We start from the raw sequence: 19,072 nt of genomic DNA, 5'->3' as shown, positions 1-19,072 counted from the left end.
CAGGAACATTTTCTTGAGCTGCGCCACTTACCGGTTCAAGAGATAATACTTCATCAAGGTCTACTTTCCTCCCACTTATTTCTTTCGAGAGAAACACTTTCTATAGAAAGGACCCATTCTTGGCAACAAAGATCTTGCCTTCGGATCTGAGGTAGAAGGTATACCCAACAGTTTCTTTAGGGTATCCTATGAAGACGCATTTTTCCGACTTGGGTTCGAGCTTTTCAGGTTGAAGTTTCTTGACATAAGCATCGCATCCCCAAACTTTTAGAAACGATAGTTTAGGTTTCTTCCCAAACCATAATTCATACGGTGTCGTCTCAACGGATTTCGACGGAGCCCTATTTAAAGTGAATGCGGCAGTCTCTAAAGCATAGCCCCAAAATGACAGCGGTAAATCGGTAAGGGACATCATAGATCACACCATATCCAATAGAGTCCGATTACGACGTTCGGACACACCATTACGCTGAGGTGTTTCAGGCGGCGTGAGTTGTGAAACTATTCCACATTTTCTTAAGTGTGTGCTAAATTCGTGACTCAAGTATTCTCCCCCATGATCCGATCGCAAGAACTTGATTTTCTTGTCACGTTGATTCTCAACCTCACTCTGAAATTCCTTGAACTTTTCAAAGGTCTCAGACTTGTGTTTCATTAAGTAGACATACCCATATCTACTCAAGTCATCAGTGAGGGTGAGAACATAACGATAGCCACCGCGAGCCTCAACACTCATTTGGACCGCACACATCAGTATGTATGATTTCCTATAAGTTGGTTGCTCGCTCCATTGTTCCTGAGAACGGAGTCTTGGTCATTTTACCCATGAGGCATGGTTCGCACGTGTCAAATGATTCGTAATCAAGAGACTCTAAAAGTCCATCCGCATGGAGCTTCTTCATGCGTTTGACACCTATGTGACCAAGGTGGCAGTGCCACAAGTATGTGGGACTATCATTATCAACCTTACATCTTTTGGTATTCACACTATGAATATGTGTAGCATTACGCTCGAGATTCATTAAGAATAAACCACTCACCATCGGAGCATGACCATAAAACATATCTCTCATATAAATAGAACAATCATTATTCTTGGATTTAAATGAGTAGCCATCTCGAATTAAACGAGATCCTGATACAATGTTCATGCTCAAAGCTGGCACTAAATAACAATTATTGAGGTTTAAAACTAACCACGTAGGTAAATGTAGAGGCAGCGTGCCGACGGCGATCACATCAACCTTGGAACCATTCCCGACGCGCATCGTCACCTCGTCCTTCGCCAGTCTCCGCTTATTCCGCAGCTCCTGCTTTGAGTTACAAATGTGAGCAACCGCACTGGTATCAAATACCCAGGAGCTACTACGAGTACTGGTAAGGTACACATCAATTACATGTATATCACATATACCTTTAGTGTTGCCGGCCTTCTTGTCCGCTAAGTATTTGGGGCAGTTCCGCTTCCAGTGACCAGTTCCCTTGCAATAAAAACACTTAGTCTCGGGCTTGGGTCCATTCTTTGGCTTCTTCCCGGCAGCTTGCTTACCGGGCGCGGCAACTCCCTTGCCGTCCTTCTTGAAGTTCTTCTTACCCTTGCCTTTCTTGAACTTAGTGGTTTTATTCACCATCAACACTTGATGTTCCTTTCTGATTTCCACCTCTGCTGATTTCAGCATTGAATACACCTCAGGAATGGTCTTTTCCATCCCCTGCATATTGAAGTTCATCACAAAGCTATTGTAGCTCGATGGAAGCGACTGAAGGATTCTGTCAATGACCGCGTCATCTGGGAGATTAACTCCCAGCTGAGTCAAGCGGTTATGCAACCCAGACATTCTGAGTATGTGCTCACTGACAAAACTATTTTCCTCCATCTTACAGCTGAAGAACTTGTCGGAGACTTCATATCTCTCAACCCGGGCATGAGCTTGAAAAACCATTTTCAGCTCTTCGAACATCTCATATGCTCCATGTCTCTCAAAACGCTTTTGGAGCCCCGGTTCTAAGCTATAAAGCATGCCGCACTGAACGAGGGAGTAATCATCGGCACGTGACTGCCAAGCGTTCATAACGTCTTGGTTCTGTGGGACAGGTGCGTCACCTATTGGTTCTTCTAGGACATAATATTTCTTGGCAGCCATGAGGATGATCCTCACGTTCCGGACCCAGTCCGTATAGTTGCTGCCATCGTCTTTCAGCTTGGTTTTCTCTAGGAACGCTTTGAAGTTGAGGACAACGTGGGCCATTTGATCTACAAGACATATTGTAAAGATTTTAGACTAAGTTCATGATAATTAAGTTCATCTAATCAAATTACTCAATGAATTCCCACTCAGATAGACATCCCTCCAGTCATCTAAGTGAAACATGATCCGAGTTAACTAGGCCGTGTCCGATCATCACGTGAGACGGACTAGCCACCATCGGTGAACATCTTCATGTTGATCGTATCTTCTATACGACTCATGCTCTACCTTTCGGTCTTCCGTGTTCCGAGGCCATGTCTGTACATGCTAGGCACGTCAAGTCAACCTAAGTGTATTGCGTGTGTGAATCTGGCTTACACCCGTTGTATTCGAACGTTAGAATCTATCACACCCGATCATCACGTGGTGCTTCGAAACAACAAACCTTCGCAATGGTGCACAGTTAGGGGGAACACTTTCTTGAAATTATTACGAGGGATCATCTTATTTAAGCTACCGTCGTTCTAAGCAAATAAGATGTAAAACATGATAAACATCACATGCAATCAAATAGTGACATGATATGGCCAATATCATTTGCTCCTTTTGATCTCCATCTTCGGGGCTCCATGATCATTGTTGTCACCGGCATGACACCATGATCTCCATCATCGTGTCTTCTTGAAGTTGTCTCGTCATCTGTTACTTCTACTACTATGGCTAACGCTTTAGCAATAAAGTAAAGTAATTACATGACGTTTATGTTGACACGCAGGTCATAAATAAATAAAGACAACTCCTATGGCTCCTGCCGGTTGTCATACTCATCGACATGCAAGTCATTATTCCTATTACAAGAACATGATCATCTCATACATCACATATATCATTCATCACATCCTTTGGCCATATCACATCACAAAACACTTGCTGCAAAAACAAGTTAGACGTCCTCTAATTGTTGTTGCAAGTTTTTACATGGATGCTATAGGTTTCTAGCAAGAACGTTTCTTACCTACGCCAAAACCACAACGTGAATTGCCAATTTCTATTTACCCTTCATAAGGACCCTGTTCATCGAATCCGATCCGACTAAAGTGGGAGAGACAGACACCCGCCAGCCACCTTATGCAACTAGTGCATGTCATTCGGTGGAACCAGTCTCACGTCAGCGTACGTGTAAGGTCGGTCTGGGCCGCTTCATCCCACGATGCCGCCGAATCAAGATAAGACTAGTAACGGCAAGCAAATTGACAATATTGACGCCCACAACTGCTTTGTGTTCTACTCGTGCATAGACCTAGCTCATCATGCCATTGTTGGGGAACATATCAGAATTTTAAAATTTTCTATGCATCACCAAGATCAATCTATGGAGTCATCTAGCAACAAGGGAGAGAGGAGTGCATCTACATACCATTGTAGATCGCGTGCGGAAGCGTTCAAAAGAACGGGGTTGATGGAGTCGTACTCGACGTGATTCAAATCACCGATGACCTAGTGCCGAACGGACGGCACCTCCGCGTTCAACACACGTACGGTTAGGAAGACGTCTCCTCCTTCTTGATCCAGCAAGGGGGAAGGAGAGGTTGATGAAGATCCAGCAGCACGACGGCGTGGTGGTGGATGCAGCAGGATCCCGGCAGGGCTTCGCCAAGCGCAAGCGGGGAGGAGAGGTGTTATGGAGGGAGAGGGAGGCACCAAGAGCAAGCGGTGAGGCTGCCCTCCATCTCCCTCTTTATATAGGGGCCTTGGGGGGGGTGTCGGCCCTAGGGAGCTGGATCTCCAAGGGGGCGGCGGCCAAGGGTGGCTTCCCCCCCAAGCCAAGTGGGGGGCGCCCCCACCCCTAGGCGCAGGGCAGGCCCAAGGGGGGGCACACCAGCCCACTAGGGGCTGCTTCCCCACCCAATTCAGCCCATGGGGCCCTCCGGGATAGGTGGCCCCACCCGGTGGACCCCCGGGACCCTTCCGGTGGTCCCGGTACAATACCGGTAACCCCCGGAACCTTCCTGATGGCCAAAACATGACTTCCCATATATAAATCTTTACCTTCGGACCATTCCGGAACTCCTCGTGACGTCCGTGATCTCATCCAGGACTCCGAACAACTTTCGGGTTACTGCATACTAATATCTCTACAACCCTAGCGTCACCGAACCTTAAGTGTGTAGACCCTACGGGTTCGGGAGACATGCAGACATGACCGAGAAGCCTCTCTGGTCAATAACCAACAGCAGGATCTGGATACCCATGTTGGCTCCCACATGCTCCACGATGATCTCATCGAATGAACCACGATGTCGAGGATTCAATCAATCCGTATACAATTCCCTTTGTCAATCGGTACGTTACTTGCCCGAGACTCGATCGTCGGTATCCCAATACCTCGTTCAATCTCGTTACCGGCAAGTCACTTTACTCGTGCCGTAATGCATGATCCCGTGATCAACCACTTGGTCACATTGAGCTCATTATGATGATGCATTACCGAGTGGGCCCAGAGATACCTCTCCGTCATACGGAGTGACAAATCCCAGTCTCGATTCGTGCCAACCCAACAGATACTTTCGGAGATACCTGTAATGTACCTTTATAGTCACCCAGTTACGTTGTGACGTTTGGCACACCCAAGGCACTCCTACGGTATCCGGGAGTTGCACAATCTCATGGTCTAAGGAAATGATACTTGACATTCGGAAAAGCTACAGCAAATGAACTACACGATCTTTGAGCTATGCTTAGGATTGGGTCTTGTCCATCACATCATTCTCCTAATGATGTGATCCTGTTATCAATGACATCCAATGTCCATAGTCAGGAAACCATGAATATCTTTTGATCAACGAGCTAGTCAACTAGAGGCTCACTAGGGATGTGTTGTGGTCTATGTATTCACACATGTATTATGATTTCCGGATAACACAATTATAGCATGAACAATAGACAATTATCATGAACAAAGAAATATAATAATAACCATTTTATTATTGCCTCTAGGGCATATTTACAACAAGTAGTAGTGCGGGTTTTTAACCCTTGCTACTACTAAGTGGTCTCTGCTGTGCACCCCCGGAACATGCCATAGTAGTAGCGAGGGGTATAAACCTGCGCTACTACTAAGTTGATAGTAGTAGCGCGGGTTTATAACCCTCGCTACTACTAAGTGGTATCTACCGTGCCCACCCGGGACATGCCATAGTAGTAGCGAGGGGTATAAACCGGCGCTACTACTATCCACCCACCAAGACATATGTACACATAGCGTGCCGAGGCCCAAATCCAAACCCACACTCTTCTGATTCCCCTTCTCTCCCCACTGGCCATTCCCTTCCTCACCCACCGCCACTACCGGCCTCGCACCTCGGCGGCACTAAAAAAATCCGGCGACCTCCTCTCCCCCTTCCCCTTCATCATCCATCCTCGACGGCACTGCAGACCCCTCCCCTCCCCCTCCATGCTCCTTCTTCTCCGCTGGTCGAAGGAGACGGAAACCAGCAGAGTGTCATCCATGGCAGCGGCCAGATCCACCATGGACGCAGCCACTTGCACCTCCTCACCGGGTCAAGGGTCCCACGACAAGCAGCAGCAGGTCATCGAGCTTCATCTAGGGTTTCGGGCATCAGATCCAACTCCGGCGGCCACCGGTGAGTTCCTCCTCCTACTTCTCTCTATCTCTCTATTCCTCTTTCTAATAATTTTCTCTTCTCTTGTAGCAGCAGTAGACGAGAGGTACGGGCACAAGTTGGGTGGGGAAGCACCATCACCACAGACAACTTCATCCCCTCCACGACAAGTAGCAGCCATGGATGGAGAGGACGATGCCCAACAAAAGCAGCCGCCATGGATGGATTTTTTTAATTCTCAATTAGTTAGTAGTAGCGCGGGACCTTGAAACACGCTACAACTAAGTAGTAGTAGCGCGTGTGGCAACCGCGCTACTACTACTAGAAGTAGCAGTAGCGCGGGTACCACCCGCGCTACTGCTAAAAGTTAGCTGTAGCGCCCTAGCAGTAGCGCCGGCCCCCGCGCTACTGCTAGGCAATTACCCGCGCTACTACTAGGGTTTTCCCTAGTAGTAATGAGTTATGTGATTTGATATACTGAAGTTTGTTCGGAGTCCTGGATGAGATCACGGACATGACGAGGAGTCTCGAAATGGTTGAGACGTAAAGATCGATATATTGGAAGGCTATATTCGGACATCAGAAAGGTTCTGAGTGGTTCAGGTATTTTTCGGAGTACCAGAGAGTTACGGGAATTCGCCAGGGGAAGTATTGAGCCTTCATGGGACTTAGTGGAAAGGAGAGAAGGGCCACAAGGGAGGCCGCACGCCCCCCCATGGGTTGTTCCGAATTGGACTAGGGAGGGGGCAGTGCCCCCTCTTTCCTTCCCCCTCTCCTTGTCCTTCTTTCTTCTCCTACTTGGACTAGGAAAGGGGGAAACCTACTCCTACTAGGAGTAGGAATCCCTCCCATGGGCGTGCCCCTTGTGGACGGCCCTCCTCCTCCTCCCCTCCTTTATATACGGGGGAGGGAGGCACCCCATAGACACACAAGTTGATTTCTTAGCCGTGTGCGGTGCCCCCTCTACAGATTTCCACCTCGGCCATATTGTCGTAGTGCTTAGGCAAAGCCCTGCGTCGGTAACTTCATCATCACCGTCAACACGCCATCGTGCTGATGAAACTCTCCCTCGGCCTCAGCTGGATCTAGAGTTCGAGGGACGTCACCGAGCTGAACGTGTGCAGATCGCGGAGGTGCCATGCGTTCGGTACTTGATCGGTTGGATCACGAAGACATTCGACTACATCAACTGCATTACTCAACGCTTCCGCTTTCGGTCTACGAGGGTACGTATACACACTATCCCCTCTCGTTGCTATGCATCTCCTAGATAGATCTTGCGTGATCGTAGGATTTTTTTTGAAATACTGCGTTCCTCAATAGTGGTATCAGTGCCAGGTCTATGCGTAGATGTTATATGCACGAGTAGAACACAAGAGAGTTGTGGGCGTGGGTATATACATATTTCTTGCCGTCACTAGTTGCTTCTTGATTCGGCGGTATTGTTGGATGAAGCGGCCCGGACCGACATTACATGACCGCGTTCATGAGACTGATTCTACCGACGTGCTTCGCACATAGGTGGCTGGCGGGTGTCAGTTTCTCCAACTTTAGTTGAATCGGATTCAATGAACAGGGTTCTTTCTAAAGATCAAAAAGCAATCACTATACCACGTTGTGGTTTTGATGCGTATGTAAGAACGGTTCTTGCTAGAAGCCGGTAGCAGCCACGTAAAACTTGCAACAACAAGTAGAGGACATCTAACTTGTTTTTGTAGGGCATGTTGTGATGTGATATGGTCAAGACATGATTATATAAATTGTTGTATGAGATGATCATGTTTTGTAACACAGTTATCGGCAACTGGCAGGAGCCATATGGTTGTCGCTTTATTGTATGAAATGCAATCGCCATGTAATTGCTTTACTTTATCACTAAGCGGTAGCGATAGTCATGGAAGCAATAGTTGGCGAGACGACAACGATACTACGATGGAGATCAAGGTGTCAAGCCAGTGATGATGGTGATCATGACGGTGCTTTGGAGATGGATATCAAAGGCACAAGATGATGATGGCCATATCATATCACTTATATTGATTGCATGTGATGTTTATCCTTTATGCATCTTATTTTGCTTAGTATGGCAGTAGCATTATAAGATGATCTCTCACTAAATTTCAAGGTATAAGTGTTCTCCCTGAGTATGCACCATTGTTACAGTTCGTCGTGCCGAGACACCACGTGATGATCGGGTGTGATAAGCTCTACATTCACATACAAAGGGTGCAAGCCCGTTTTACACACACAGAATAATCAGGTTAAACTTGACGAGCCTAGCATACGCAGATATGGCCTCAGAACACTGAGACCGAAGGGTCGAGCGTGAATCATATAGTAGATATGATCAACATAGTGATGTTCATCATTGAAAACTGCTCCATCTCACGTGATGATCGAACATGGTTTAGTTGATATGGATCACATGATCACTTAGATGATTAGAGGGATGTCTATCTAAGTGGGAGTTCTTAAGTAATATGATTAATTGAACTTTAATTTATCATGAACTTAGTACCTGATAGTATTTTGCATATCTATGTTGTAGATCAATAGCTCGCGTATAGCTCCCTGTTTTATTTTTTTGATATGTTCCTAGAGAAAAATAAGTTGAAAGATGATAGTAGCAATGATGCAGAATAGGTTTCTGATCTGAGGATTATCCTCAGTGCTGCACAGAAGAATTATGTTCTTGATGCACCGCTAGGTGACGTACCTATCATTACTAGGGAAAACCCTAGTAGTAGCGCGGGTTTAATGCCCACTAGTAGCACGGGACACCGTGCTACTAATAAGGCGCTACAACTATTACTTAGCAGTAGCGCGTGCGACACACGCTACTACTAAGACACATAGCCGCAACATTTGTTCTCTCCCGTGCTGCTGCTAATCTAGCTAATAGCAGCGTGTTTAGTATCCATCGCTACTAGTATTCATTTTTTTTCATTTTTTTTTCATTTTGAGTGTATTTATACGGCGTTATACAACTTTTGGTAAAATACCAATTATGAGGTTTATATCATTATGTCCATAACAATGTGTCAAATGAAGGTGGATTAGGTTCAAGTGGAGGAAATGCGTGGTGCATGTCAAAAGTATACTACCAATCCAAACTTGATCTAGTTTGGACTAGTAGTACTTTCGATGTGCACCACATGTTGCCTCCACTTGAATCTAATCCGCCAGCACAAGCTATTTAATCATCATCATAGTCATTACCACCAACAGTAGTAATTTAATCATCATAGTCATAGTGTAGCACATCATCTCAAACTCATTCTAGCTAGCTAATCACCACCAACACTAGCCGCGGTAGCTATCTAATCACCACCAACACTAGGTAATAATAATCATCATAGTCATTACCACCAACACTAGCTATTTAATCATCATAGTCATAGTGTAGCACATCATCATCTTAAACTCATTTCTAGCTCTCTCTCAGGTAAAATAACATAAAACATGTGTAGCACTCCTGCTTCATCAAGTCGGAGCATGCAGATGAATCTGTCTCCTAATCGTGGCCTGCGCTTCTGATTACTGGCCCCTAGTACTTCTCTGCGATCGTTCACAATTTTGCTCCAGTCTTTCACTATTAAGCATTCCTCGCTATTAGAAATCCTGAATGCACTAAAGTGCATTTTAGGATATCTTGGTCGTAAGCTAACAATTCTCATGCGACATTTAGTCTCGTTCCAATGAGGCACAACATTCATTGGGAGTCCCTGTTGAAGAACATAGTATAGTAACATACTTAGCAATGAAGTTTAGCTTAAAAAAATAATATATGCAAAAGATGCACTGAGGACAAATAGTAAAAATCTTACCATCTTTCCTAAATAGATGTGACTGTAGTTCAGTACAAACACTATTGGTCGCACTTTTGAGTACTAAGATTTTTAAGTCCAGAAAAATAGTTTGTCTTGACAGTATGAAGATCCTCAAGCCATGAGACATAATGACTTATCTCCTCGCAGTTTAGTTCAGCCCCAGGACAGTAGTAGGTCCTGTCTACCAAGCGCTGGACATGTTTGCTTGAACGGAAATAAGCTGTCCATAGAAATTAGTTGTCAACTATTTTTGAATAAACAATATCAAAGACATAAATATGGTTGAGAAACTCACATAACGGTATAACTGGAGGCGTCTGCACATCGACCCAAATGTCAATATTACCTTCAATATCATCTTCCGGACGAATATCAAAGGTGATAACTATACCAGGCTCAAATGCATAAGGCTTGCATAGTGCTTGCCAAGTTTTGCATCCACAATAGGTGTAAGTGTCCGTGTTTTATAATTTTGCGTGGAAAATACAACCATGCTCGATCTTCAAGTAAACTCTTTTTACCTTCATAGTAGTTTTCATACGACTGAAACCTATCTTATCCAAGACAAAAACTCTTGCATATCAGGGGATACGCTAGTAGAATAGTAAAAAAAAAATTATAAGTTGAAGCAAATGAAGCAGATGTCATGCTTAATTACGAAAAAAAGACTTGTCGTTGTGACTTACTGTATCCACTTCGAAGTTCTCGTCCAACTTGATGTTGAAGCGCCTATCATCATCTAGGAAGATTCTGTCGCACAGGCTGCGCTCGTCTTCGCAGTATTTGCAAATACCGAAATCCTTTTCGTCGTCAGACATTTCCTATGTTCATAGTTGAAACATTAATGGAAAATCGATCGAAGACAACTATGATAGTCCCCAAGTGTAGGGAATCATCGCAGCAATTTCCAAAGGTGGAAGTGGTAAGTATGGAGTGACGAACCCACAAGGAGCTAAAGGTAAGATCCATATTCTCTCAAGCCCTATCTGCCACTAATACGACTCTATGTATACCAAACATTTGCTTCCAACTAGCAACGAGAAATAAAACTATGTTGTGGGTATGAAGAGGATAACTTTATATGATACCGGAGAGCTAAAATATAAAATTAGGTGCTGTTATCATGAAGTTAGAATATATTACTAATTATTATAAATAGCGAGTGTCGAATAATGGTGGATTGGTGTGAGGAATTGTCCTAGGCAATCGTTAACAAGACCGGTAATCACTATTGCAGTTTCATATGAGGGAGAGGCATAAGCTAACATACTTTCTCTACTTGGATCATATGCACTTATGATTGGAACTCTAGCAAGCATCCGCAACTACTAAAGATCATTAAGGTATAACCCAACCATAGCATTAAAGCATCAAGTCCTCTTTATCCCATACGCAACAACCCCCTTACTCGGGTTTGTGTTTCAGTCACTCACCAACCCACTATAAGTGAATCATGAACGTATTGCAACACCCTACAGCGGGAACCCCTCATGTTTGCGCGACACGGAGGGCACCATAGGACAACATCAAAGTAAAACATACAACTCATACCAATCTAGATCATCAATCAACCCAAAGACAAAAGATATCTACTCAAAACATCATAGGATGGCAACACATCATTGGATCATAATATGTGGCATAAAGCACCATGTTCAAGTAGGGATTACAACGAGGTGCGAGAGAGTGGACCGCATAAAAGAGATGAGGATGGTGATGATGATGGTGATGCTGATGAAGACGATCACCGCGACGATGATTCCCCTCTCGATGGCACTCCGGTGCCACCAAGAGAGAGGGGGAGAGGTTCTCCCCCTTGTGGTTCCTCCTCCATGGCCTCCCCTAGATGGGGAGAGGTTCTCCCTCTGGTCCTTGGCCTTCATGGTGATGATGGCCCCTCCGGGATCCTCCTCCATGCCCTTCGGTGATGACGGCCCCCTCTGGCAGGGTGCCAGAGAGGGCCTAGATTGGTTTTCGATGGCTACGAAGGCTTCTGGCGGCGGAACTCCCGATCTCGGTTAATTTTCCGAGGTTTCTGTATTTATAGGAATTTTTGGCGTCGGTCTCACGTCAAGGAGGTGCCCGAGGCATCCACGAGGCAGGCCCACGCACCTGGGGGGGGGGGGGGCATCCCCACCCCCGTGGACGCCCCGGGACTCTTCTGGCCTAACTCTTTTACTCCGGGGTCTTCTTTTCATCCATAAAAAATCATCAAAAATTGGCACTTCAATTGGACTCCGTTTGATATTCCTTTGCTGTAAAACTCAAAAACAAGGAAAAAACAGAAGCTGGCACTGGGCACTAGGTTAATAGGTTAGTCCCAAAAATCATATAAAATAGCATATAAATGCATATAAAACATCCAAGGTTGATAATATAATAGCATGAATACTTAATAAATTATAGATACGTTGGAGACGTATCAGCATCCCCAAGCTTAATTCCTGCTCGTCCGCTCGAGTAGGTAAATGATAAAAGAAATAATTTATGAAGTGTGAATGCTAGAAAGTTCATAAGTTTCATCAATGATAGTTCCAATCACTTTTTCTAGCATCATTATATATCATAACAGTAGCTCATTTTCATAAAACTTTCATGATCAAGTAACAAGCTATTCACATGTTAAAGTATAGATCATAAACTCTCTTGAAACTAACAAACGATATTCTCAGTCATCAAACAATTGCAATTCATCTTATTTTCAGGAAGAGTCTATGTCAGAGCTTTGATTTAGCAAACTCCACATACTCAACTATCATTTAATCTTTCACAATTGCTAACACTCACATGATATTTATGGGTTCAAAGTTTTAACCGGATACAAAGAAAGATAGGGGCTTATAGATTCGCCTCCCAACCTTTTACCTCAAGGGTAATGTCAACAATAATAGTTCATGATAACTTACATCCAATTGGATGTATATATATATATATATATATATATATATATATATATATATATATATATATATATATATCAGGATCTTTCCAACACAATGTGCTTGCCAAAGGATAAAATGTAAAAAGGAAAGGTGAAGATCACACTACTAGGAAAAGGGCTATAAATGATATGGACATTAATGACGCCACTGCTATGTAGCAGTGGCGCACCAGATACAGGTGCGCCATTAGTAATAGTAATATATTACTAATGGCGCACCTGGTGTCTGGTGCGCCATTAGTAGTTTTGAAAAACAATAAAAAATTTGTTAGTAATGGCGCACCATGGTATAGTGCGCCATTACTAGTTGACATAGTAATGGCGCACCACACCCACCGTGCACCATTAGTAGTTTTGAAAAAAAATTGTTAGTAATGGCGCACCACGGGATAGTGTAGTAGTTTTGAAAAAAAATTGTTAGTAATGGCGCACCACGGGATAGTGCGCCACTATCCCGTGGTGCGCCATTACTAACAATTTTTTTATTTTTTTTAAAACTACTAATGGCGCACCAGACACCATGTGCGCCATTAGTAATATATTACTAATGGCGCACCACACATCAGGTGCGCCATTAGTAACCCTGGTGCTAAATGGACCCCCTGGACCGCCTTTTTAGTTTTAAAAAAATAAAAGAAAATAATGGAAATGTCCAAAAATAAAAGAAAATAAGTTTCCCATATGATATGTGGTCTAGTTGGGAAAATTTACAAATATAAATTTCTACTTTATTTGCAAAATCTCTCTGGAATTTAGTAAAATGGGCATAACTTTTGCATACGAACTCGGATTAAAAAGTTTTCTTATATGAAAAATCATCTACTCGAAAAGTTACATACGAATTGAGGGAGAGGCATAAGCTAACATACTTTCTCTACTTGGATCATATGCACTTATGATTGGAACTCTAGCAAGCATCTGCAACTACTAAAGATCGTTAAGGTAAAACCCAACTATAGCATTAAAGCATCAAGTCCTCTTTATCCCATACGCAACAACCCCCTTACTCGGGTTTGTGTTTCAGTCACTCACCAACCCACTATAAGCGAATCATGAACGTATTGCAACACCCTACAGCGGGAACCCCTCATGCTTGCGCGACACGGAGGGCACCATAGGACAACATCAAAGTAAAACATACAACTCATACCAATCTAGATCATCAATCAACCCAAAGACAAAAGATATCTACTCAAAACATCATAGGATGGCAACACATCATTGGATCATAATATGTGGCATAAAGCACCATGTTCAAGTAGGGATTACAACGAGGTGCGAGAGAGTGGACCGCGTAAAAGAGATGAGGATGGTGATGATGATGGTGATGCTGATGAAGACGATCACCGCGACGATGATTCCCCTCTCGATGGCACTCCGGTGCCACCAAGAGAGAGGGGGAGAGGTTCTCCCCCTTGTGCTTCCTCCTCCATGGCCTCCCCTAGATGGGGAGAGGTTCTCCCTCTGGTCCTTGGCCTTCATGGTGATGATGGCCCCTCCGGGATCCTCCTCCATGCCCTTCGGTGATGACGGCCCCCTCTGGCAGGGTGCCAGAGAGGTCCTAGATTGGTTTTCGATGGCTACGAAGGCTTCTGGCGGCGGAACTCCCGATCTCGGTTAATTTTCCGAGGTTTCTGTATTTATAGGAATTTTTGGCGTCGGTCTCACGTCAAGGAGGTGCCCGAGGCATCCACGAGGCAGGCCCACGCACCTGGGGGGGGGGGCATCCCCACCCCCGTGGACGCCCCGGGACTCTTCTGGCCTAACTCTTTTACTCCGGGGTCTTCTTTTCATCCATAAAAAATCATCAAAAATTGGCACTTCAATTGGACTCCGTTTGATATTCCTTTGCTGTAAAACTCAAAAACAAGGAAAAAACAGAAGCTGGCACTGGGCACTAGGTTAATAGGTTAGTCCCAAAAATCATATAAAATAGCATATAAATGCATATAAAACATCCAAGGTTGATAATATAATAGCATGAATACTTAATAAATTATAGATACGTTGGAGACGTATCAGCATCCCCAAGCTTAATTCCTGCTCGTCCGCTCGAGTAGGTAAATGATAAAAGAAATAATTTATGAAGTGTGAATGCTAGAAAGTTCATAAGTTTCATCAATGATAGTTCCAATCACTTTTTCTAGCATCATTATATATCATAACAGTAGCTCATTTTCATAAAACTTTCATGATCAAGTAACAAGCTATTCACATGTTAAAGTATAGATCATAAACTCTCTTGAAACTAACAAACGATATTCTCAGTCATCAAACAATTGCAATTCATCTTATTTTCAGGAAGAGTCTATGTCAGAGCTTTGATTTAGCAAACTCCACATACTCAACTATCATTTAATCTTTCACAATTGCTAACACTCACATGATATTTATGGGTTCAAAGTTTTAACCGGATACAAAGAAAGATAGGGGCTTATAGATTCGCCTCCCAACCTTTTACCTCAAGGGTAATGTCAACAATAATAGTTCATGATAACTTACATCCAATTGGATATATATATATATATATATATATATATATATATATATATATATATATATATATATATCAGGATCTTTCCAACACAATGTGCTTGCCAAAGGATAAAATGTAAAAAGGAAAGGTGAAGATCACACTACTAGGAAAAGGGCTATAAATGATATGGACATTAATGACGCCACTGCTATGTAGCAGTGGCGCACCAGATACAGGTGCGCCATTAGTAATAGTAATATATTACTAATGGCGCACCTGGTGTCTGGTGCGCCATTAGTAGTTTTGAAAAACAATAAAAAATTTGTTAGTAATGGCGCACCATGGTATAGTGCGCCATTACTAGTTGACATAGTAATGGCGCACCACACCCACCGTGCACCATTAGTAGTTTTGAAAAAAAATTGTTAGTAATGGCGCACCACGGGATAGTGTAGTAGTTTTGAAAAAAAATTGTTAGTAATGGCGCACCACGGGATAGTGCGCCACTATCCCGTGGTGCGCCATTACTAACAATTTTTTTATTTTTTTTAAAACTACTAATGGCGCACCAGACACCATGTGCGCCATTAGTAATATATTACTAATGGCGCACCACACATCAGGTGCGCCATTAGTAACCCTGGTGCTAAATGGACCCCCCTGGACCGCCTTTTTAGTTTTAAAAAAATAAAAGAAAATAATGGAAATGTCCAAAAATAAAAGAAAATAAGTTTCCCATATGATATGTGGTCTAGTTGGGAAAATTTACAAATATAAATTTCTACTTTATTTGCAAAATCTCTCTGGAATTTAGTAAAATGGGCATAACTTTTGCATACGAACTCGGATTAAAAAGTTTTCTTATATGAAAAATCATCTACTCGAAAAGTTACATACGAATTGAGGGAGAGGCATAAGCTAACATACTTTCTCTACTTGGATCATATGCACTTATGATTGGAACTCTAGCAAGCATCTGCAACTACTAAAGATCGTTAAGGTAAAACCCAACTATAGCATTAAAGCATCAAGTCCTCTTTATCCCATACGCAACAACCCCCTTACTCGGGTTTGTGTTTCAGTCACTCACCAACCCACTATAAGCGAATCATGAACGTATTGCAACACCCTACAGCGGGAACCCCTCATGCTTGCGCGACACGGAGGGCACCATAGGACAACATCAAAGTAAAACATACAACTCATACCAATCTAGATCATCAATCAACCCAAAGACAAAAGATATCTACTCAAAACATCATAGGATGGCAACACATCATTGGATCATAATATGTGGCATAAAGCACCATGTTCAAGTAGGGATTACAACGAGGTGCGAGAGAGTGGACCGCGTAAAAGAGATGAGGATGGTGATGATGATGGTGATGCTGATGAAGACGATCACCGCGACGATGATTCCCCTCTCGATGGCACTCCGGTGCCACCAAGAGAGAGGGGGAGAGGTTCTCCCCCTTGTGCTTCCTCCTCCATGGCCTCCCCTAGATGGGGAGAGGTTCTCCCTCTGGTCCTTGGCCTTCATGGTGATGATGGCCCCTCCGGGATCCTCCTCCATGCCCTTCGGTGATGACGGCCCCCTCTGGCAGGGTGCCAGAGAGGTCCTAGATTGGTTTTCGATGGCTACGAAGGCTTCTGGCGGCGGAACTCCCGATCTCGGTTAATTTTCCGAGGTTTCTGTATTTATAGGAATTTTTGGCGTCGGTCTCACGTCAAGGAGGTGCCCGAGGCATCCACGAGGCAGGCCCACGCACCTGGGGGGGGGCATCCCCACCCCCGTGGACGCCCCGGGACTCTTCTGGCCTAACTCGTTTACTCCGGGGTCTTCTTTTCATCCATAAAAAATCATCAAAAATTGGCACTTCAATTGGACTCCGTTTGATATTCCTTTGCTGTAAAACTCAAAAACAAGGAAAAAACAGAAGCTGGCACTGGGCACTAGGTTAATAGGTTAGTCCCAAAAATCATATAAAATAGCATATAAATGCATATAAAACATCCAAGGTTGATAATATAATAGCATGAATACTTAATAAATTATAGATACGTTGGAGACGTATCAGCATCCCCAAGCTTAATTCCTGCTCGTCCGCTCGAGTAGGTAAATGATAAAAGAAATAATTTATGAAGTGTGAATGCTAGAAAGTTCATAAGTTTCATCAATGATAGTTCCAATCACTTTTTCTAGCATCATTATATATCATAACAGTAGCTCATTTTCATAAAACTTTCATGATCAAGTAACAAGCTATTCACATGTTAAAGTATAGATCATAAACTCTCTTGAAACTAACAAACGATATTCTCAGTCATCAAACAATTGCAATTCATCTTATTTTCAGGAAGAGTCTATGTCAGAGCTTTGATTTAGCAAACTCCACATACTCAACTATCATTTAATCTTTCACAATTGCTAACACTCACATGATATTTATGGGTTCAAAGTTTTAACCGGATACAAAGAAAGATAGGGGCTTATAGATTCGCCTCCCAACCTTTTACCTCAAGGGTAATGTCAACAATAATAGTTCATGATAACTTACATCCAATTGGATATATATATATATATATATATATATATATATATATATATATATATATATATATATATATATATCAGGATCTTTCCAACACAATGTGCTTGCCAAAGGATAAAATGTAAAAAGGAAAGGTGAAGATCACACTACTAGGAAAAGGGCTATAAATGATATGGACATTAATGACGCCACTGCTATGTAGCAGTGGCGCACCAGATACAGGTGCGCCATTAGTAATAGTAATATATTACTAATGGCGCACCTGGTGTCTGGTGCGCCATTAGTAGTTTTGAAAAACAATAAAAAATTTGTTAGTAATGGCGCACCATGGTATAGTGCGCCATTACTAGTTGACATAGTAATGGCGCACCACACCCACCGTGCACCATTAGTAGTTTTGAAAAAAAATTGTTAGTAATGGCGCACCACGGGATAGTGTAGTAGTTTTGAAAAAAAATTGTTAGTAATGGCGCACCACGGGATAGTGCGCCACTATCCCGTGGTGCGCCATTACTAACAATTTTTTTATTTTTTTTAAAACTACTAATGGCGCACCAGACACCATGTGCGCCATTAGTAATATATTACTAATGGCGCACCACACATCAGGTGCGCCATTAGTAACCCTGGTGCTAAATGGACCCCCCTGGACCGCCTTTTTAGTTTTAAAAAAATAAAAGAAAATAATGGAAATGTCCAAAAATAAAAGAAAATAAGTTTCCCATATGATATGTGGTCTAGTTGGGAAAATTTACAAATATAAATTTCTACTTTATTTGCAAAATCTCTCTGGAATTTAGTAAAATGGGCATAACTTTTGCATACGAACTCGGATTAAAAAGTTTTCTTATATGAAAAATCATCTACTCGAAAAGTTACATACGAATTGAGGGAGAGGCATAAGCTAACATACTTTCTCTACTTGGATCATATGCACTTATGATTGGAACTCTAGCAAGCATCTGCAACTACTAAAGATCGTTAAGGTAAAACCCAACTATAGCATTAAAGCATCAAGTCCTCTTTATCCCATACGCAACAACCCCCTTACTCGGGTTTGTGTTTCAGTCACTCACCAACCCACTATAAGCGAATCATGAACGTATTGCAACACCCTACAGCAGGAACCCCTCATGCTTGTGCGACACGGAGGGCACCATAGGACAACATCAAAGTAAAACATACAACTCATACCAATCTAGATCATCAATCAACCCAAAGACAAAAGATATCTACTCAAAACATCATAGGATGGCAACACATCATTGGATCATAATATGTGGCATAAAGCACCATGTTCAAGTAGGGATTACAACGAGGTGCGAGAGAGTGGACCGCGTAAAAGAGATGAGGATGGTGATGATGATGGTGATGCTGATGAAGACGATCACCGCGACGATGATTCCCCTCTCGATGGCACTCCGGTGCCACCAAGAGAGAGGGGGAGAGGTTCTCCCCCTT

This window comes from Triticum aestivum, chromosome 6A (genome assembly GCF_018294505.1).
Source record: "Triticum aestivum cultivar Chinese Spring chromosome 6A, IWGSC CS RefSeq v2.1, whole genome shotgun sequence".
Taxonomy (NCBI): Eukaryota; Viridiplantae; Streptophyta; class Magnoliopsida; order Poales; family Poaceae; genus Triticum; species Triticum aestivum.
Note: the sequence above shows the minus strand (reverse complement) of the source record.